This window comes from Microtus ochrogaster, chromosome 1 (assembly GCF_000317375.1).
Source record: "Microtus ochrogaster isolate Prairie Vole_2 chromosome 1, MicOch1.0, whole genome shotgun sequence".
NCBI classification, from domain to species: Eukaryota; Metazoa; Chordata; class Mammalia; order Rodentia; family Cricetidae; genus Microtus; species Microtus ochrogaster.
The window spans coordinates 94,783,888-94,806,220 of NC_022009.1; positions in this window are offsets into that span (position 1 = coordinate 94,783,888).

The following is a 22,333-nucleotide window of genomic DNA, read 5'->3' on the forward strand; positions in this document are numbered from 1 at the left end:
TGTGTGTGTGTGTGTGTGTAATTTTCTTCTGCATTTAGGGTAAATCCATTGAATTAAGCAAATAAAGTCTTCTTAAAATCAAGCAAATAAAACAAATGCTGACTCTTCTCCCTCGTAACTGGAGAACTGATGGATTTCCTTATGTTAATAATACATTATAAATATTCCCAGGGCTCTGTGGCAGAGCACCTGTGGTAATTTTTATAGGTATAAAATAAAAGTTGTATTTAGTTATCCTTCTAGCATGATTTTTTTCATTGATTTTATTGAGCTCTACATTTTTCTCCCATGGTCCCCATGCTCCCAGTTTACTCAGGAGATCTTGTCTTTTTCTACTTTCCCATGTAGATTAGATCCATGTATGTCTCTCTTAGGGTCCTCATTGTTGTCTAGGTTCTCTGGGATTGTGATTTGAAGGCTGTTTTTTTTTTTTTTTGCTTTATGTTTAAAAATCACTTATGAGTGAGTACATATGATGGTTGAGTTTTACTGTAGTTTGAATGGATGAATTTTCTGTTTTTACATTTCTAAACATTCCTGTAGTGTATGTTGAGAATATTCCCCTTGCATCTCTTGCTTCTTCCATCCCTCCCATTCTCTTTGTCCCCAAGATATTTTCACTTCTTCTAGGCCGTACGTACATATACGTGCTTTTGTGAATCTATAAAAATCTAGGAATTAAAAATGAAAGAAAACATGTACTGTTTGCCCGCGATGGGCTTAGTTCACTTAATACAATCGTCTTCAGTTGTGTCCATTTTCGTGCAAGTGACGCCATTCTTTTGTATAGATGAGAACAATGCCACTGCGTGTGTATCCTTATGCTCCTGGCCCAGCTCAGCTGTCCAAGAGGCAGACATGAAAGTAGAGGTGGCGCCGAGGGCTCTGGTAAAAGCTCTCTGGTTACCTGGGAGGACGTGAGGGAGACAAGACTGTGAGGAAAGAGACAGGTGGTGTCAGGCAGTCCCTGCAGTCAGGAGTGGCCTTGCAGAGTAGCTGCACCGCAGCCAGGCCAACTTTGAAAAGAACGGAGAAAATACTGAAGAAAACAGTAATAACAAATCAACACAACCCTAATCCACAGTGCTCCCTGGCATTTAGTGCTCCCCTCTTGGCTGGTTTCAGACTACTGCACTGAACAGTCAGTCATGAAGACATCCTTATAGTGAACTCTTACTTATCTCTTGTGAAGGGTTGGTCCCCATTGGCTAGGGGGTCTTAGTCATGTAAATGGGGCTTACCAAACTCTCTTTCATATGAAAAAAATCCTTTTTTTTTGTATATATCCAGCTACATTGGATGTCCCATAATAAATAGTTGCGAGTTTCAACTCAGTGAAAGAAAGTCACCCAGAGAGAGAAAGCCATTTACATTCCATGGTACCCAGCAGCCTCCTCTGATTTGGCACTCTCAGCCCTGAACCAACAACAACATCTGCTGGCAATTTATTCTCTATTATCTCCTACCTGCAACCTAACCTCCTGGATCAAACAATTCGATCTTCACAGCTCCCGCTCCACCTGGAAGTCAGAGTGCTCACTTGTCAAAATTTAAATGGAGCTTTGGAAATTTTTTTTCATTGAAATGTCTTTCTAAAAATTTCAAATTTATAGTAGTATTATTTATTCTAAACCACTCCTGCCTTCAGCCAATATATATATTTTTTTCCACTGTGATTTTTGGCTTGATTGACTTGCTGAAGGCTCAGGAAGGGCAGACGGAATGAAAGGCGTGTTGCAATGAGCAGAGGAGGAATGCTGAGCGAGGTGTACACTGGTGGCATTTTAATCTTGCAGGAACTCCTGGAGACTGGCGACCTCTGGGTGCTCCTTTTCTCTCCGCCATGTGCTAGGATTGTGCTGCTTTTCAGTCCGGGACTATCTCTTTACTTGTTCATGGAGGAACTGGAGGTGGTGGCCTAGCCTCTCCTGTACTTGTCTCTAGGACAGGAATAAACTGAATGTTTAGAATATGGGAGATGAACTGTGAACACACACTATTTATTACACGGAACTGTACAATGGTGGCAATTAAAGGGCCAGGACAGGGCTGGGACACCAGGAAGATGCGGGTGACATCGACATTCACACTCTTTGCAGGCAGAGTTCTCATCGCCCTTCCATGAGGTGTAAGTCAGCTCTCAGCCTGATTTTTCACCTGCCGACTTCCTTAGCGTCTCACCTGTAAATTAGTCCCTTTATTTTGGGGAATGCCACCCTGGGGCTGTCCTACATTAGATAAGTATATTTCAAACTCCCTAAGACCAGGTGGAGAAAGAGAATGCATGTTAATTACAGCAAAAGCTAGACCGCTACAACAAAGGGGGACAGAAATAAAACGGATTGATACAACTTGTTCTTCAGCTCCTGCGTGCCAGGCAGGTGTTTTTGTCAACAGTGACTATGACCAGTGGAATCCAAACTGCCACCTGGGACCCTAACAGGGTCATGTTTCACTACATGGGAGGGAAACATCGGTTCAAAACACTTCTTTATAGCAAAGTAACAGCGGCATTTTAAAATGTAAAAATTATTACTAACTTCTCCATGCTGGGTCTTGTCTTGTTTGAGCTTGTGGTTGACTTATGTGTGCTGTGTTGTCACAGTCTCTGTGAGTTACTGTATCAGCCCCGTTGGGTCTAGAAGGTACTGTGCCCTAACCCTAATCAGAAAGATAAGTGTATTTGATAGCTGGTGGGAAAGGGGAAATCAGTTTTCTCCAATGGAGAGATACTGGGCATCTCAATCACACTGCATGGCAGGCCTCAGGCCCAGGAGTTGTTGACCACCACAAAATTGACTCTGTGATTTTTCTGTGAGCTTTTTATTTTGTTTTATTTTGGTATTTATCTCTTATTGTTTTTGTTTGTTTGTCCTTTTTTGCTTGTTTTATCCTTGGTGTGTGTGTGTGTGTGTGTGTGTGTGTGTGTGTGTGTGTGAAGGTTCAGTGAAAGAATATTTGTTGTGGGAGGCCACTCATTTGTTTCCTGGCCACCCAGTCTCCTGAAATAATCACACAGAAACTATATTAATTTCAATCATGTTTGGCCAACAGCTTAAGTGTCCTTTTAGCTTGCTCATATCTTAAATTAACCAAATTCTATTATTTTATACTTTACCATGAGGCTGGTGGTTTACCAGTAAGGTTCCTGCACATCTGTCCCCGGAGGAGGCTATATGGCTTTTCTCTGACTCTGCCAACTTTCTCTTCCAGCCTGGCTATATCCTGTTAAGCCATTGGCTGAAAGCAGAGTCTTTATTAACCAATACAAGCAACACATATACAGAAGGACTTCTCACACCAAATATTTATATATAAGATTTCTAAAATAAGAATTAGAAATCAATTACTTCTAACTCAGTTATCACTGGAATCTAGGAAATAACATTTTGTGAATAACCATGAGGCCTGGGAGGGCAGATGTTGGGGATAATTGTCTACCGGGTGCTCTGCCTAACCATCCGCACACACCTCTTACCTCCTCCCTTGTTTATTTCAAGAAAGATAACTCCGAGCCCCCACACCTTACTCCATGAACTCCTTCCATGAAGAGACTGGACAGTGGTTCTCTGTGGCATGTCTCCACTAACTTCGTCAGACTCAGGCGACTAGAAAATAGTACATAAATTATTGGCATGCTTACAGACAACAGTGAGAAACAAGCAGACACTCCAAACAACAACTACATGAATAGCCACTCCCCTTCTCATACAAAACCCCATTCAGAAAAGAGAACATGGGCACAAGGGAGCTGGCAGTTGTTAGCAAGACTATTGCAGAAGGAAACAGTGTATACTTAGTCCAGCGGGATCTTTTGTAAAAGCATCAATTGTTGGGTTTTCTCTATCAGAATCAGGTCGTGGAAAGTACAGGTTTAGCAGTCTACTTCTGAGTCCACGTCTGTTTGAAGTAGGCCTGGGAACTACTTGAAATTGGCTGGACTTCTGATTTTGTAGGTAATATAATTTCCTGAGGAAGGATACTCAGTCTACCTCTCTGTTTACAAAGAGATTAAATACCAGTAAGTAGACTGCTATATTTCTTAAAATATTTTAAGAAAACCATGCATTGAATATGCATACACCATTGAATATACAAAGTTAGTGATGTGGTACCTCGAAGATTTTACCTTAGGATGACAGGGAGCTGTGCGCCCCTGCCTTTGATCAACATGAAGAGAAAGAATCAAGCTACCCTTTACTATCTGGGTCCGCTGCTACTGTTTCTACAGAGTATGGAATATCTCCGCACCTTGTACAACTGAAATATTGTATGTCAAAACCATCAAAAGTCAGAGATTTTTGTGTTAGTTTTCAGTTGTTTCTATTGACATTACATATTTTTTTTTAGACTGATTTCTTATGCCTCCTGATCTCTTGAGTGGAATATAATTCTCTTTAACTGATTTCTGTCTGGGTACAGGTTGTAGCAGGAAATCTTTATGAGACGTGTTTGAATGAGGCTTCAGGTAACAGACCCACGTCTTGCTACTTTTGGGTGTAGAATCAATTTTTTTTTCCGAACCTCAGATTTCTGGGTTCTCAGGTGATTTAGGTTTTCTGACTACAGGCAAGCAGTGTCCCCTTCAGCTGGCTCATGGCTCCAAGTCTGCTTTCAGACTGGCAGTTATTGCCCGAGTTCCTTTCTGATGGATCTGCTTAATAGTCGTAAGCAGCCATATCCCCCAAATGCATATTTCCCACTGTTTTATCCAGAACCGCAATTCCTTGGTGAGTGCTCCATCAGTCACTATGCTCTGGCACAGCGAGGAGTACTGAGGATTAGCAGACATCCTCTATTTATTTCATGGGTACCACTTGCTTTCTGAAACCAGTTTGAAACACGTTTTAGGTTTAGTTGTATTATCTCACTTCCAGGCATTAATTTCTGTATTATTACTATACTTTGATATTATTGTTGAAATTATTCCATATTCCACATCATGGTTAATTTCTTAGCCAAAAGGTTAAGGTCATGCTGCTATAACAAGTAACATTGCAAAATAAAACCATCTATCTGAAGTGTATTTGATTGGAAACTAAGAGCCCTGAGTGGAGTTCTGTTCATTAAAGCTTTCGAGAGATTTAGATTTCTCCAGTCTGTTCTTCTAAACTTCGTAAATGCTCCTTTCTCCTGGAAGAGAGGAAGAGTGTGTCATGGGGTTCATAGTGGTCTATCTCAACTCCCCAGTGTAATGGATTATTAAAAATTGCTGCGGAATCCCCGAGTAGCTTGTTGCCTGATCACTGGTGGCAGGCAGTAGGCAGGGACTGCGCAGGAAACCACTCTGCAGTTCTCTGAAGGTGGCTGTTCCCCGGTGGCATCCCTGGCAGCGAGCCATGTGGCAGCAGTCGGTGAGAGACAGATGGATAGGCACACCATGCAGAGTGAGGTTGGAAATTTATTTAGTGGTTATGGAAGGGAAGGGAGAAAGGGAGAAAAACAGTGAGGGAGAGACAGAGACAGACAGACAGACAGACAGAGGAGAGAGACAGAGAGAGGAGAGACAGAGAGACGGAAGCTCCCTCTCCCCAAGAGGAAGCCAGAAAAGAGAGAGAGAGAGACTAAGGCTGCAAGCAGGAAAGAAGATCTGCCTGCCTCAGCAGATGGGGGAGGGAGTGGGCGTGGCTTGTGTCTTAAAGAGACAGATCATTACACCCAGTATGTTCATTTGACATCGCCTAGGTCTGTGTGCCCTGCCACTCATCTCACTGTGGCACAGCTTTACAAGCACAAGAATATTAAGGAAGGCCTGCAACAATAGCTTAGCATTTAAGAGAACTTTCTTGTCCTGCAGAGGACCTATGTTCCATTCCCAGCACCCACATGGTAGCTCACAACTGCCTGTATCTCCACTTCTGGGGGATTCAATACCCTTTTCTGGCCTTCCTAGGCATTAGACATACATGTGGTATACATACATGTAGGATTTTATATATACAAATAAAATAAAAATAAGTATCTTTTTTATTGATTTTTATTGAGCTCTATATTTTTCTCTGCTCCCCTCCCTGCCTCTGTCCTCCCCTTCAGCCCTCCCCCAAGGTCCCCATGCTCCCAACTTACTCAGGAGATTTTGTCTTTTTCTACTTCCCACCTAGATTAGATCTATGTATGTTTCTCTTAGGGTCCTCATTGTTGTCTAGGTTCTCTGGGATTGTGATTTGTGGACTGGTTTTCTTTGCTTTATGTTTAAAAACAACTTATGAATGAGTACATGTGATAATTGTCTTTCTGTATTTGGGTTACTTCACTCAAAATGATGTTTTCTAGTTCCATTCATTTTTCTGCAAAATTCAAGTTTTCGTTATTTTTTCTGCTGTGTAGTATTCCATTATGTAAACGTACCACATTTTCCTTATCCATTCTTCGCAGTAAATATATTTTAAAAGGAAAGAATCTTAAGCTATTCTCCATGAATGCCTTCATACAGGAGTCATAAAATCACCTGTTGTTTCCAAGGTGGTTCAGCCTCTTTGCGGGGCACTGGCCATCTCTGGGAATGATTCTCAGTAGCAGGTGATTTAGTTTCCTTGCAGGATATTGGCCCTATGCAAGAATGATTCTCAATGGCAGGTGAACTACTTTCCTTGGGGACAACAGGCCACATGATAAAATATGCTAAGTATTTGAAATGTCTGGTAATGTCTGAACATTTGTGTCTCCCACAGACATAAGTTAAAACCTTAGTACCAATGTTGTATTTAGGAGTGCAGAATGAAGGAAGTAAAGTCGGGAAAGGAACCAGAGTGAGACGTCAATGGATGGTACTTTGTTTATTGAGCACGTGGCAGGGGCCAGCTTCTCTATTACAGGGAATGGAAAGTCTGTGAAGGAGAAGGAGCTTGGTCAAGGCTCTTATAGGACTGAGAGGGGTCTTAGGTCTGTTAAATTGACATCAACAGTAGATAGTAACAGCCTTCTCCTGGGACTGTTTGTCCTGACAGGGCAATGTAATTTTTAGAAACTTCTTGCCCCAACTGGTAGCATGTGGTTGACTGACAGCAGCTGAGCAATGGCAGCAAGATGGTCTCAGTAGCTGGACTTTTGGTTTTCTGTGGCTGGGGCTGTGATGGGTTATAAGGGAAGATCATTGATTAATGGGGTATACTCAGAGAAGCACCAAGTGCTGCTTTGTCCCTCTTCCATACGTGGAATGCACACGTGTGTCTGCCTCAGTAAGCAGTAGTATGTCACCACATGTCAAATCAACCAGTGCTTTGACTTTGGACCTCCCAGTCTTTAGAACTGAGCTACGTATAAAACCTGCCCAAATACAAATTTTGTTGTAGCAGCATGAACACACTCGTGTATCTGGGGACTTCTACTGGCATCAGTGGTCAAGAGGTGAAGGAGTCCATGTCTTCCCAACTGACTGCTGTCTCACCCAAATACGTGAAAAATTAGATTTCCCAATTGAAGGCCCTTATTTTCAGATCATGGGTGTGATGTGAAACTAGACTACAGGGTTTCTGGCCACATGTTAAGCTTAGTTTCTAACAGGTGGCCTTAATGGGAATTAGACTGTTAACAAGGCTGTGCTCTTCGTCTCCACCTGTTCTATAGCACCATCTACTTACCTGTATAGTTCTCTTTTCCCATCACGTTTGAAGAGCCAAATATTGGTAAACAAGAGTTGTGAGGAACAGAAAAAAGCCACATGAGATCTCTCTCTCCCCCCATATATAAAAGGAATATAAGCAGATAAATATAAAGCAGTGAAGATTCTTTGGGAATGAGGCTGCGGAATCAGTCTCAGTTCTCTGTGTAAAGGTGGCTGGTGTGCTTTGCCACTGAAATAAAAGTATCAGGAGTGACATTGGAAGCATGGGGTTGAAGGGACTGCCCTTAGAGCCACAGTGGCCAGGGGCCTTTATGTTCAGTGCCAAAGAGGAGACTCGGTGGCTGGGGTCTGGGACTGAGACATTGAAAAAGAAGAGGAAAGAGACCTCAAGCGAATAAACCTCCAGGAACCTGAATAGACTCAAGGGAGTGGCAGGTCTTTCCCAGGTCAGGTGGTCAGGGAAACAGGGCAGAAAGACCTGTATCCTCAATGACCCCGTGTGGTCCAATGCAACTTACACATTTCTTTTTCCTGCAAATCAAAAACTAGTGACAGCAAAACAAAGAAGAAGCAAAACACAGTAGTAATTAGTAAATTCCCCAAACAGATTGCCAGGGAGACTGATCGCAGTGCCAGGAAGGGAGCACTTCATAAGGAAATGACAGCGACGTCATCTTGACAGGAGGCCCAGGAGATAGATGTAAGGGCAAATTCTGACATTTGCGTGAGCCTGTAAAATGTGCTCAAAGACTTCTGGTGACAGGTTCAACAATGGGTGGGGGGACAATTAACTACAGGGCTTAGCATTTTTGTGTCCTTCCCTTCCGCGTACTGCTTATACTGTGAAAATAAATCTTTTAAAAACTGAGATGATGGTTTTGGGAGAAGAAAATATTGGGCTAAATATATTATGCACATGTGCTCAAATAGATGTCTAGACAAAGATACAGAAAAAGACACAAAGCAAGGGCTGTCACTGTGGGGAGAATCTGCCGTGGGAGTGGGCACGGAGGGGCCCTCTCTCCTGTGGGTGCCTGATCTGTTTATTTTTACATGGGAACTGTATGAAGGATGAAGATGTGGGAACTTAGTGTAACAGGATAACTTGCTTCTTCTTCCTAATCTACAGCTGTCAGGCTCTGGAGTTCCTCCAAGTTTCCCTAAGCGTTCTGATTTTAAACAGTTGAGAGAAGCATGTAACTTACATATATCCCTAAAAGCCCATTTCAACTTTTCTCTATATAGCTGCCACTTACTGCCTTACAGAGTCTGGTAAATTAGCCTGGGAGGACATATGCTCTGGTGTTACCTACTCCTGTTCTCAGAATGGTAGCCCAGATCCTTCCCAACTTCTATCTTTCCTTTGCTCATTGCCCACTCTCATCCTAGACACAAGCAACTATAGTCTTCTCTCTTTGTATTACCATTCTTTCAGTGCAGCAACTTAGGGTGTGTGCTTGAAAGATGAGCCTGAAAGACATGGCTTTGTATTGTGTAGTCTGGAGTTCAAGACCTTGAGGAAATAGGATCTAGAACATGGCTGTTGAAAGATTACCTTGTTTCTTTTCCTTCCCATTTTTAAAATCCCTTGTCCCAATGGATAGCAGAAACCCCGCCAGTTCACAGCACACACAGTGGCGTCGCTGAAGCTGCAGTCATAGCTTTTCTTGCGTCCTTCGTGACGAATCTGCTTACCTCATTCAGAAGTTTATCTCTCTTTGGCTGGCTTGCAACAGTTCGCTGTGACAAGTGATGTGTACAGCCCCAGGGAGAGAAGCAAGAGGGAAGCTCCTGGGAAGTTAAAGCTCCCCAGGCCTTAGCGAGAATCTTATTTTGCAGACTGTGAAATGAAGCCTTGTGGAGTTTGTGCTAGAGAAACCAGCGAGGAGAGATGCCATCCTGGGACCATGTCTGCTGGCTCTTCGTATCGGACCCACGTATCTCGAGGCTCTCTGCAGAAGACTGCACAGTCTTTCCAAGTATTTGCTCTATAAATAGACACATCTAAGGACGTTTGATTCTTTATGTTCTCAATAATGCTATCACTGCCTGCAGCAAGTTTTGCCACCAAACAATTCTAACCAAGAGTGAGCAACTCTGATTCCCTCCTCTTTTCTTTCTTTTGCCCCTTCCCTCTTTTTGTTTTCTTTCCTGTTCTGTGACTTTTCTCCAAGGAATACCTGGATAGAATCTAACATGTGGGGTGAGTTATCTGCACCCCCATTCTTTTGCCCTGAATAAATTTAGTGTTCAGAAAAAAAAATGCATCCTTGTTCTAATTTCTTTTCTTTTTTTTTTCTTTTTTTGGTTTTTTGAGACAGGGTTTCTCTGTGGCTTTGGAGCCTGTCCTGGATCTAGCTCTGTAGACCAGGCTGGTCTCGAACTCACAGAGATCCTCCTGCCTCTGCCTCCCGAGTGCTGGGATTAAAGGCGTGCGCCACCATCGCCCGGCCCTTGTTCTAATTTCTTGAGAAGATGATTGAATACCCACATGGAAATGTCCCTCTCTTCCACTTCCTTCAGGTCAGCATTATTTCAAGGTTACTCTTACTAAGCGTTACTCAACTGCCTCAGACAATATCTTCACTAACTGCACACCATTGACCCTGGAGTCACAGAAATCATTCCTCATAGATAGCTTTCTTTACAAGACAGTTTCTCAGCTGAAGTGCTTTCTGCTATCCATCTCCAGATGGATGCTTGAACTTTTGTCTGTACTGTGTGTGAAGAATAACATCTGCATCCACATTTTCTGGAAAATTAGCACCTTTAAGGGATTGGTGGGAAGCACAGAGGTCTGCTTTGAATGGGTGTCTACCATAGTCTGGGGCATTATAATATAGATTCCCAGTTGGTGGTACCATTTGTGTAGGTTAAGGAAGTATGACCTTGCTGGGGAAAGAGTGTCACTGGGGATAGACTTTGATGCTTCAAAAGCCACATGCAATTACCAGTTTGTTTTCTCCTCTTCCTGCTTATGAATCAGGAGGTAAGCTCTCAGGGTCCACCTTCAATTGTTATGCTTTCTGGCTATCATTCTTCCCCGTTATTATGACAATATAATTATACACTTAAATAAGCTTTTCAATGTATAAGTTGCCTTGGTCATGATGTTTTATTACTGCAATGGAAAAGTAACTAATACAGTGTTTATTCGGGCTTACAGTCCCAGGGATACAGAGTCTGTGATGGCAGAGGAGTCTTACCGTAGGTAGGGAAATATGGAGTGGTGGCAGGATGAAGAAACTGACTGATTGCATTTTTTATGTATATACAAGAAGCAGAAGAAAAGAATAGGAAGTGAAGTGAGGCTATAGAACGTCGAAGTCTGTCCCCTGACTCCCCCACAGTGAGGTACTTTCTCCAGCAAGAATCTACCTCCTAAATGTCCCATAACCTTCCCTAACAGTGCTACCAACTAGGCCAAGTGTTCAAATAGATGAGGTATGGGAACATGTTTATTCAAACCAGCACATTGGTAAACTCTGAGTTTGTAATTCTGTGTGTGTGCTTTTCTGTTTTATTTACCAGATATTTGGTGAGTTCCTACTGCGTGTTAGGAGTTAGGGCTACTGCCTGCTCTGAATGAGACACCATTCTATAGTCTAGTTGGGAAGTAGATACAAATGTGAATTGTTATATCCTGGTGAGGTAATCACTTTGAAAATTCAAAGAATCATAGTGGCTACAAAGAGAGAATTTTGCTTGATCAATGTAGGCAGAGTAATCCTTGCTGGTGCATGGAAAGCATTTAAAACTAAGTAATCATTGACCAGGAAGTCAAGAGAGAAAGAAACCACAGGCAGAGGACAGGGTACCCTTGATGTCTTTGGAGGGAGAAAATGTAGTTTGACTGGAAATTGCAGAATGTGGGTGTGGCTGAGGGGTCTAACCCAAAGATAAGACTGAGTGCATGGTCGAGGCCCAAGCCAGAAGCAGTTTTATAAACCTTAAGAGGACTGTGTACTTTGTTGTGACATTAATGGGAAGCAATTCGATCATGCCAGAATTCGATTTATGGATTGGAAAGCGATATGGACATAGAGTAGATTGGGGAGAGATGGCTAGGACTCAGCTACTGTAGCTCCAACAGAAATGCTGGTCGATTGTTGTACTTTATGCTTGCCAGAGGGCTTCAGAGGTGGTGTATCACTTGGTAACTGGATAAATGTAGAGAATGATGCAGGATAGAATAGTACCCAGAACTGAACTGGCAGCATTTGCCATGCTAGGAAAGAGAAGGAGGAAGAGCCTCGTCCCTGATTGTACCTGAATAAAAAGAAGCACCAGAGACCTGGGAGCAGCCTCCCCATGCCCCAGTCTCCCCCCCCCCCCCCCCCCCCCCCCCCCACTGCATCTGCAACCACTGGAGCTTTGGGCTTGCCTGTACCTTGAGAGGTGAGTGTCTAGATTTCCAGCTGAAGGGACCTGTTCTCTAGGCCCCAGCCCACGGAGGAACATTATGTGCCAGACAGCCACCCACCAAAGCCCCAGTGATCTGGGAGCAGCCTCCTCATACCTCCAACCAGTTCCCACCACATCTGTGACCACCCTGGAATCCTCATCTAAGCAGCAGAAATATTCATGGTAACTTGCATCATAGAACACATAACGTATTGTCAAGAACCTGGACAATTGTGTAGCCAATCAATATTGACTACGATTCTTTCTAGCACTCTTGGAAGTCTAAAGAGGGAGTTGGAGAGGGGATGACATGTTTTAGAAAGACGCAGAGTACAAGGCAGGAGGATAAGGAACAAATTATGAGCCAAGAATTGCTTAGAACTGGGGGATGTAAACATTTCAGTAGTGAGTGTCCTAGTACCATCCAGTACCAACACACTCTGGAGAACACGTCAGTAGGGAGTGGCCCAGGACCATCCGTACCAACGCATGCTCACGACTGTTAAACAGATCATCTGTTCTCAGAGCAAACACAACAGAGTGTGGAAACAGAAGATAGACTCTCATGGGTTTAAAGGTAAATGGAAGATGAAATGATAGAGAAGTGGACTGGAGGACATTGTTTTTTGTTTTTCTTTTAGTAAATTTGGATATAAAGAATCTTAGCATCTAGAGGAGGTTTGAAGGAGAGATAGAGGGCTTTGGTAAAGGTAAGAAGTGAGCATATTCATAAACAGAAGGAATCATAAATTTTTCAGGTTCTGAAACCTAGGTTGTATCTCAGTGCTGCTCTCTCCTTTATGTTAAGTAAAATGTGTTTATTCCTGAGATCCAAGGTCACAAGAAAAAAGAGGAAGAGAATTTCCTTAACCTAATTGCCAGGTGTTGTGTGAAACCACTCCCTGTTCAATCCTTAACTCGCCCATTAATAATTTACATTTCCTATGTGAAGAAAGTAAGACATAAAGAAATCAGGCAATTCAGACCACAAGGTCAGAATAAAAGTTGGGTTCTGACCAACTTATATTGCTTGCAAAGCTCGTGTTATTTCTCCCGAACAACTCAGTGGGTTTATTCAAAGGCCGGAGTTTGGAGGTGAGTGTAGTTATTATGACAATTGGTGAATCAGAGGGTATCACCACTCTGCCTACCTTTTTGCATTCCTTCTCTGTATTCCTGTAAATTGAATCTCACCATATTCTTTCCATACAACCAGAACCTTCCATCCTTGTTGGAAGTCTCAGGCTGGAGAAAGCTTTCTATGCAGTGAGAAACTAAGCTGTTGTCTTCTGCTTTTCATTGTAGCGATGCCTGATGGTGAGGCTATGGGCAAAAGAGCCTCCTGCACTTTGATGCAAGACTCTAAAACACAGCATAAGCTATCATCAGGTTTCCATGTAACTTATGTCCTGTTGCCCATGCTTGGCTACTCTCTGGGTCCTCGCCTCAGCTTCAGGAAGCCTCGCTCCTGACCTTACACAGGGTGTTCAGTAGAAGAGCAGGCATCAGAGCTTTCTCATGCTGGTGCCTCCAACCTCACCCTCTGCTTCTTCTTCTTACATGTAAGGTTCTTGTAACAAGAATGAGCCCATCTATACCTTGCATTTTCATATATTATTGTGTATGCATGCATGTACGAATGCATGTATGTTTGTATGCATGTATATATGTATGAATGTTTATATGTGTGTAATGAATACCAAAGCATGTGTGGAAGTCAGATGACAACTAGCAGAGTTGAGTCAGTTTTCTTCTTCTATGTAAGTCTGGGATTGGTCATATCATCAGTTTTGATGGGCTATTACCAGCTGAGCCATCCTGTTGGCCTTGAACCATCTATATAAAGCAGGTAGTTTTAGTGATTATATTTCCATCTGTGATTTAAAATAATTTCTGTTATAGTTGTAGAATCTAGATATTAAGAGGCAGCTAGCTGGTGAGGGGGGACTTTCTCTACCATTCACATCCTCTTGCTGTGGCCTTCAATCTTCTCCTCTGTACTGAGTTTTCACAATAAATCACTTCCATGAGAATCTTTGTTTCGGCATCTATTTTCAGGACAATGATGAATACTGAGTTAAAGATTCCTGTTGGTTGGTGTGTTGGGAAGGGCACTGGAGCACACAGGCCGGAACACGAAGTACAGGCAAACAGCAGCCTCCACTGACTGCATGCACACCCTTGCTGGGCTCATTGGTCTTCTGGCAGACAATCAGGAAGAATGGAGAGGCCTCGCTAATGAGATTCTCCTTGCTCACCTGAAACCCTCCCCCAGTAGCCTTGCCCACCAGCATGTCGCTGTGTACAGCATTTATAAACACAAATGCGCGATGCTCCGTATCTGTCAAAGGGGGCTGCTTATTCCACAGTACGGCTATGAGTCAAGGCTGTTGATCCCGTGGAGCTATGTGATGAAGCATAAGAAACGAACAGGAACCTTCAGGGTCAATATGCAAAACAGGAAGGGGAGAACGGAAGCTTGACAGACTGTCAGTATGATTATTAGCTGTCTCCCAGAGTCCGGAGGTGCAGCCTTCGTGCGCATCCTTAACCAGCTCTGTAATGCGCTTTCATCTTTCCGTCGCTGTACCCATCATTTGGTTCCATCTCATCTTGTGCCATTCTCCTTGTTCTCTGCGTAGGCCGATGCTCCAGCTGTTTCCGCTGTGCCTGGATTCCTGGTGATGGAGGCTCATATACTTAAACCTAGGACATTTTCTGATGCGTGAGCCGTGCGGATCACGGGGGGGGAGGGGGCTCAAGCGCAGCATGCTGAAGTTCTTGAGAGTCCCACTTCAGAAGCCATTAGTTGGAGGGCTGTGACCGAAGGGGGCCGCAGTGTTAATGGCTGAGATATATCCGGCACACTTGCTCCTCCTTTGCCCCTGCTCCCTTTCTTCAGCCCTACTGCTCCAATTTATACTTACACTTCCCTTCACAACATAATCCTCGCCCCCTGAAACGCACACCTACATCCCGGCTCTGCGTGGCGGCAGCCTTCACAATGCCTCTCCTGAAAAGCCTTTTATGATCTTGAATGTTATACTTCTCCACAGTTTTTTTTTAAACCAGTATTCTCAAAATATACATTCCTAATATCCCAACAAAGGGGAGGGTGCATTAAGAGAGAACTACTACAAAATGATTTGGTGAAGAACTAATAAAGGGTGCAATCAGTCAAGTGAGTGGCAGAAGTAGTTTCTTTCAACATCAAATCTAATGGTTTCTTTCTGTAGTACAAAAGTGCCCCATTAACAGTGTGAGTCTTTTATTTAGGTAATTCACACGAGTGGTTGCCAGATGTAGTTTATTTTCAGAAGGGCTCACTTATAGAAGCTGCACACTGAGCCGGAGACAGCGTTATCTCTATCTAGCGCACTCTCTGATGACCTTTCGGAGTGAAAATAGCACCGAAATTCTGGATCCGAAACCCTCCAAATCAGATCCAAGTAGCACTTCATGTTTGAAATGATGGTTGGATGTTAGTGCCGGGCTACAGAGAATGGCTGAGTGATATCCCGTCTCTCTAGTCTCCCAAGATAAAAGCTTTTCTTCTCCCAGCCCCCACCCCCATGTATGTCTGTGGCTGGCTGCTATCAGCCGGGACTGCGTTAGACTTCATGTTGATTCTAATTCCCACCCTGCAATCAGAACTCATCTGTTCAAGAACAGCCCTCGTTCTCCTGCTTTTCCAGGAGGCTATCCAATTAGTTCACATTCATTCATGTAGTCCCAGCGTTTCCAGCGCGACACATTGCTACTCCAAGAGTTCATTGAGTAACCAGTGGTGGGCCAGGGAGTGTGGCTCAGTGGTGGATCGCTTTCCATGCGTGTTGGGGGCTCTCGATTCAATACTTATCACTGTGGGAAAAAAGTTATATCACTGCGAAGATGAAGCTTTTAATCAAGAAAGCAGCTAAAATGATATCAAGTGTACCAGGAAATCAACGTGCTTGTTTTTGAAGAGACTTGGTTAAAACCAAATTTGTTATGCCTTAACACGTGCCTTTGGGCCTATTATGTGTCTGTCTTGAGGATAAGTTAGTCCTATTTTGATGGAAGTATGGCTACAGTAAGAAATTTTGTTTCATCCCCCCAAATCTACTTTGTATTTCAGCACATACTACAAGGACGACTCACTACCCTGCCAAGGAAAAAGTTATTTGGAAACAAAATGGGAACTTCTCAGAAGCCAGTTTTGAGTGTGCATATGCTTGTTCTCATTCAATTTGCACTGTAATAGAGATGATTACTCTATTGACAGAAATGGGAATGACTTGGGCTGACGTAAATCTTACTTGCTTCATAAGGTCTAGAGGACATTAAGAACTGATTCTAAGTGCAAGGCAATAGAGATTCCTGTCCTGGGAAGGTTCTAGCTAATGCTGAAATGATAAAGCAGTATCTTTGTTTTTATTCTTCTCTCATACATTACAGTGTGACGTTTTCCCTCCTTCTACCCCTCCCCCTCACCTCTCCTCTCCTTCAAATTTGTTTCCCTTTAGCAAAGAACAGACCTCTCAGGAATATCAACCAAACATGGCATAAACAAGTTACATTAAGATTAGGTACAAACCCTCATAACAAAGTTAGACAAGGCAATCCAGTAGGAGGGAAAGGGTTCCAAGAGTCAGAGATACCTGTAATATGTTGTTACAGATGATGCACATAGTTGAGTGCATGTATGCATGTGTGTGTGTGTGTGTGTGTGTGTGTGTGTGTGTAGATCTGTTTGTGTTCATGTCTGTGAAATATAGAGATCAGAAGTTAGCCTCGGAAATCATTCTTCAGCTGCTATCCACCTTGCCTTTTGGGACATTGTCTCATTGGTCGAGAGCTTGCTGAATGGCTTAGATAGACTGGACTGTGAGTTCCAGGGATCTGCCTGCCTCTGCCTTCCTAGCTCTGGGATTACAAAGCCCCATCATGCCTGGCTTTTATTATGTGTGTTCTGAGAACTTAACTTAGCTCCTTGTGGTTGCATAGCAAACATTTTACAATCTGAGTGGTTTTTACAGTCCTGAAAGAGTGAATAGGAAGTGCCTTCTTAGATGAGTAATATAAGAAATACAAACTTTATACACAGAAACCTCATCATAAAGTTAAGTCTTATGTTTGTTATTTTAAATCATATATTCTAAGAAAACAATGTTTTCGGCCTCCAGGTCTTACACTCTATGTTTATAAAGTGTGGAGATGCATCAGGATCTCTCTAAGATTCATCAAAGTTTGGAAACTATTGTAAACTGTGTTCTCACAACACCACACTGAAGGAGTCATCTGGTGCGGGTTGCATGTCAAGGCTTGAAAGAAGCTGTATAACCACTCTATTTTCCTTTTGCATTTTATTTGCTGACTTTTCTCCCTTATTTTTGTCTCTCACCCTGTTAAATCTCTTGTGTTGAACAGGTCAGACCATGGATAGAATTTAGTTAATAGAGCTCTTGCCAGAGAAGGCTGCCCAAAAGGGTCAAGTACACCTCTTTGTTAATAAAACAGAAAGTAGAGTAATGCAGACAAATGAAAGTCATGCTTTACAAGAATGGGTATAGAAAGGCTTCTAAACCAACAGGTCATCTTTGGATAGGGGCAAAATATCACAGAATGAAGCTAAGGGGAAGAAATAATGTCAGTGTAAGGCCATGCAGATTGTCCAATAGAGCCTAAGAAGGGGAAAGCTCACACTAATGGTTCACCGTCTACATCATACTTTGTCAAAAGCTTTAGTAAATCTTGAAGAATATATACTTAGTAACTCGACAAAATAAAGAGGCTGAGGACTAGACAATGTCATTTTTACTCAGTTCCATCACTAGGCAGCTCTGTTCCATGAAGCATGACAGTAAGACATGAACACGGGAGTATTTGCAGGGAGGGGGTGTTGACAAGGGTGAGAGGGAGTTTGGAATAGCTAGACTGCATAAAATTATCAACAAACAAATATTATTTTTAGAAGTATTTTATTTTATTCATTTCCAGGTCTGAAAAATATGACTCTGGGCAGAAATGAGGTGAGTCCTACATGGTGTGCTCTTGAATATGACAGGCAGAGCCAAAAGGAAGGAGAACTGAGTTAGATGAGGAGAGCCATTTCATTCTTCTATTCTGTTTATTATGTGCATGTGTACGTGTGTGTGTGTGTGTACAGTGTGTGTGTATGTGTACATGTGTGTGTGTATACAGTGTGTGTATGTATGTGTGGGTCAGAGGTTGATTACCATATTCCAAATTGTTTTCTTTCTATCATTCTACGTATTGCCTTTCTGTGACAGGGGAGAGCTTGCTTTATGTACTATTAGTCTTAGAATAAAGGGAAGTATGTTGTAAGTTGTTGTATGACCTTTTTTTGTCTGGAGCAATTAAAAATGGGCAGCCTGGAAAAATGAGGTAACATGCATCTTTAAGTGTGAAACTATATCTATATGGATATGTATATATCCACATATTTTTTATGTATGAAAATATACATAAATAGGTGTATATATCTGTTCTTATCAACTTAGACCATGAATCCTAATATGAACATGTTCAACTGAACCACCACATATAGGCTGCTCATGCATGCTTTAGCATTGCCAAAGCATAAATTTCATTTTTTTCAGGTATATGTGTGTGCATGCCTGTGTATAATTGTGTACTTTTGTGCTCATACAGACAGCTGTTATGAGTGGTTGTATTTCCTTGTGTGTGTGTGAGAGAATAGTTGTGTGTGTGAATAGTTGTGAGTGTATGTTGATATGCATATGTGTTCATGCCTGTGTGTTCATATGTGCGTGTCTATGTTTATATGTGTACAAATATGTGCAAATACAAATGTGCATGTGTATTTGTATGTTTGTCTCTATGTGTATGCATTTTCTTGTGCTCACTCACTGGAGGATCCACTAAGCATCCACTGAATGTTGACTTGCTTGAAGAACAGTTTGCTCTTGCCTTAGGCCACACTAAAAAGGTTTCCCAACAGTCACACCAAGATGCAATAAGTATACAAACTTCATTGACCTTGAACTTCTCTCCACTCTCCATATACGTCTTTAAAATTAATATACTTGGATAGAATAACCCACGTATCTGTGGCACCGGTGGCTTTGAGCTATGTATAATGCATATTAATGAACCAGGAGAAAGCAATTGTTCCCTGCCCCACTCGCTTTGTTTCTGTCCTCCGGATGGTGTTCTCCCTGTCAAAACCTTCTTAGATAATGAAAGGAAACACAAGACATCCAGTCATTCCTTCCTTCCCTCCATCCTCTGCCCTGTCATCTTTGAGCCACAGAACCTTCTATTAGCGCTCATTTTAATAAGCCAGTTTCCTTGGGTGCGAAGTGACAGCATTTAAATTAGCGAGCAGCCATGCCAGGTTTTCAAAGGGGGACAACAACATGCTATCCTCTCACAATTAGTTTTAATTAGCAATTTTTGAGAGACTACAGCAGGGCCCTTGTTCTTTTCCAATTTGGGTAATGTCCAGTTGATGATGGAGCAGTATGTTTTATCAGGATGCTCCTGGATAAGGTCAAATGTGTCAACAAGTCAGGGAGCCAGCTCAGGTCCCTCCTGTCCTTAGTTCAGATTTCCTCTCATTACAGCTCAGCTTATAGATGTGTCCCTTTTGTGTGACTCCATGGATACATAGCACAAAGACTTCATGAAGCTATTCTATTTTATACCCCCTTTAATTATGGAAGAAGAAATAAAGTCTGATACTAAGTTTAGGCACAAGTTATAGGAGGAAAGATCTAGAAGGCTTGTTTAATAAAAGGCTTGCTTAAGAAAATTTGTCTGTTAACTAGAGGCTCAAAAAGGATATTTGTGTCCAGGCTGTTTGTTGTGGCACTGCTGGCCATCAAAGTTTTTTTTGTAAAGTGGCGGATAGATAGGAGTGTTAAGAGTGGCTTTTCTTTTCTGCAGTCTACTTCCCCAACCTGCTTCCGCTCACGTAAATGATCGCACCAAACAAGCTATCTCTGATCAATTTTCCAAATCTCATCCACAGACAAGACAAATCTTATATCATACACAGAGTCTTTGGAATCAGATGATCATCTTGAGCTATTGTGATGATCTGTATCAACTATAACTGCTTTCTTTTCTAATGCTCAGTACAGTCAATCGTGATAGGCAATATGCCTAACAAATAGAGTGAGCACCTAGAAACGCAAAGCAAACATCCTGTTTTCCCATACAGGAAGTGCAGGGGGTGTTTCCAACGGCACAGTTCTCTCATGACCATCTCACAACGCCAGTCAGAATGTGAAAGTAACTCCATTCTGTGCAGAATGAATTATATGTGATTGCTGAGTATCTTGGAAAAGGTAATAAAAGGACTATCGGAACTAAAGGACCGCGAGGGTCATGGTGTGGTGTTGTCTTCTGATACAAGGTAGCCATTTCTATCTTGAACGGGTATCTACTGTGTCTACCTACTTGGGGCTTGACAGAAAAGAAAAGGAGGGACAAAACATAGATGGGGACTAGGTGGGAGAAGTGGATTGGTAAAAATGGGCAAATGAGTGCATAGTGAGGGGCGTGTGTGATTACTGTATTGGAGACACAATATGATACTGCCAAATAAATTAAATTACATAAAAAGTTAAACAACTATGTATATTTGGACAAAACCCCTTTCTGTATGCTATTTTCTGAAGGCATGCACATGCGTGCACACACAAACCTATCTGACATGCTTCTAGAAGATTTGTAGTTATTTGTTATGGTGTATGCTTAAAATATTGAAGCTTAGTTTTGGCTTGTAGCCCATGATTCTGGATAACTATCGTGATGTCTAGTTCCATGAGAGAGAACTCGAAAAGTATATCCCATAGTCTTGGGAGAATAAGGGAAGCGTGTGTGACTGGAAATTATCTGATAAGAGGGTGCCATTTCTTACTTCTTCTCAGTAACCATTTTCTTGCTTGGAGTATAACCATTGCCACTGACTTCAGTCTTGAAAATGAGCAAAACAGCTTGTACATGTTAGGATCTAGGTGGAAGAGTGATGCCCTTTGCCTCTGTGTCATGGAGATGCTCATATTTGGAGAAATTTTATCCATGGGATTATTTCCTAGTGGGAAACCCACTAGCTGAGTTCTGATGCAGCTTTTCAGTGCACTTAGGGGCAGTAGGTGCATACAGGAAAGGTGATTAGGATGTTAGAAAAGGAAGGCAACAGAAAGGGTCAACTCATTGCACATGACTGATGTAGGATGCCCCTCTATATGCTGTGAATATGTTTTATTACCATTGGTTAATAAAGAAGCTGCTTTGGCCTATATCAGGGTAGAATATAACAAGGCAGAAATCCAAGTAGAGACAGAGAAGGAAAAAAGGTGGAGTTAGGCAGACCCCATGTAGCAACCCAAGAAGCAAGAAGTAACAAACCACGCGCCTTGTGGTAAAACATAAAATAATAGAAATGGGTTTATTTAAGATGTAAGAGCTAGATAGAAATGTGCCTGAGTCATCGTCCAACCAGTGTTGTAATTAATACAGTTTCTGTGTGATTATTTGGGTCTGGATGGCCGGAAAGTGAGTGTGGAGTCTCCCTTTACATATGACCATATTCTGACAGTGTCATTCAGCCTTGCTGAGGACCCTAACTGGCTCAGGTTCCATTGAAACATGTCTTGTGGGTTGTTTGTAGCTTGTTTGTGGTTATTTTGCTTTCCAGACCTATATGGCTGAAATATCAAATGCATATTTATAAGCAATGCTGGCAACTTTTATCCCCTCATCACTGCAAGTAATTTTTTCCCATGGTAAGAAGACACCTCTTGTTAGCCTTAAGGAAGGTTTACATTTTTCACTGACTCTGATTAGAGCTTTGTAAGGAAAAGTCTGTGGAATGTAGAAAGAGGAAGCAAACTGTATGTACTTACATGGCTTTTGTATACAGCTCCTTTAAAGCCTGCAACTCCTAAGACATAATAATATGATCTATAAAATGGGTACAAAATGCACCCTGGCAAGATACATTGGAAACTGATATGGAGTTGATGTACAGCAACAAGGTATAAACATGGCTGTTATTTGACGGACCAGAACCAATGCAATAATATTTATCAACAGAGTTGGAAGTGAGTTCTACTCCCAGTGAGGGTGGAGTACCAATGCCACAACTGGGTAGAGAGCACTTAGTGTCATCATACTTACTGCTCCATATTCAAGACCTCTGTGCCAGTCAATGATAAAATTCAGCAAATCTGAATAACTGTTTTAAGCAAATCAGTGTGTAAGATCCCTCAGTGTTGAAAATAGGAGCAGTGGGCTGTGTCTCGCCACCCAGCTAGTTTTACCCGAAATAATTACACAGACACTGTATTCTTTTAAACATTGCTTGGCCCTTTAGCTCTAGCCCTTACTGGC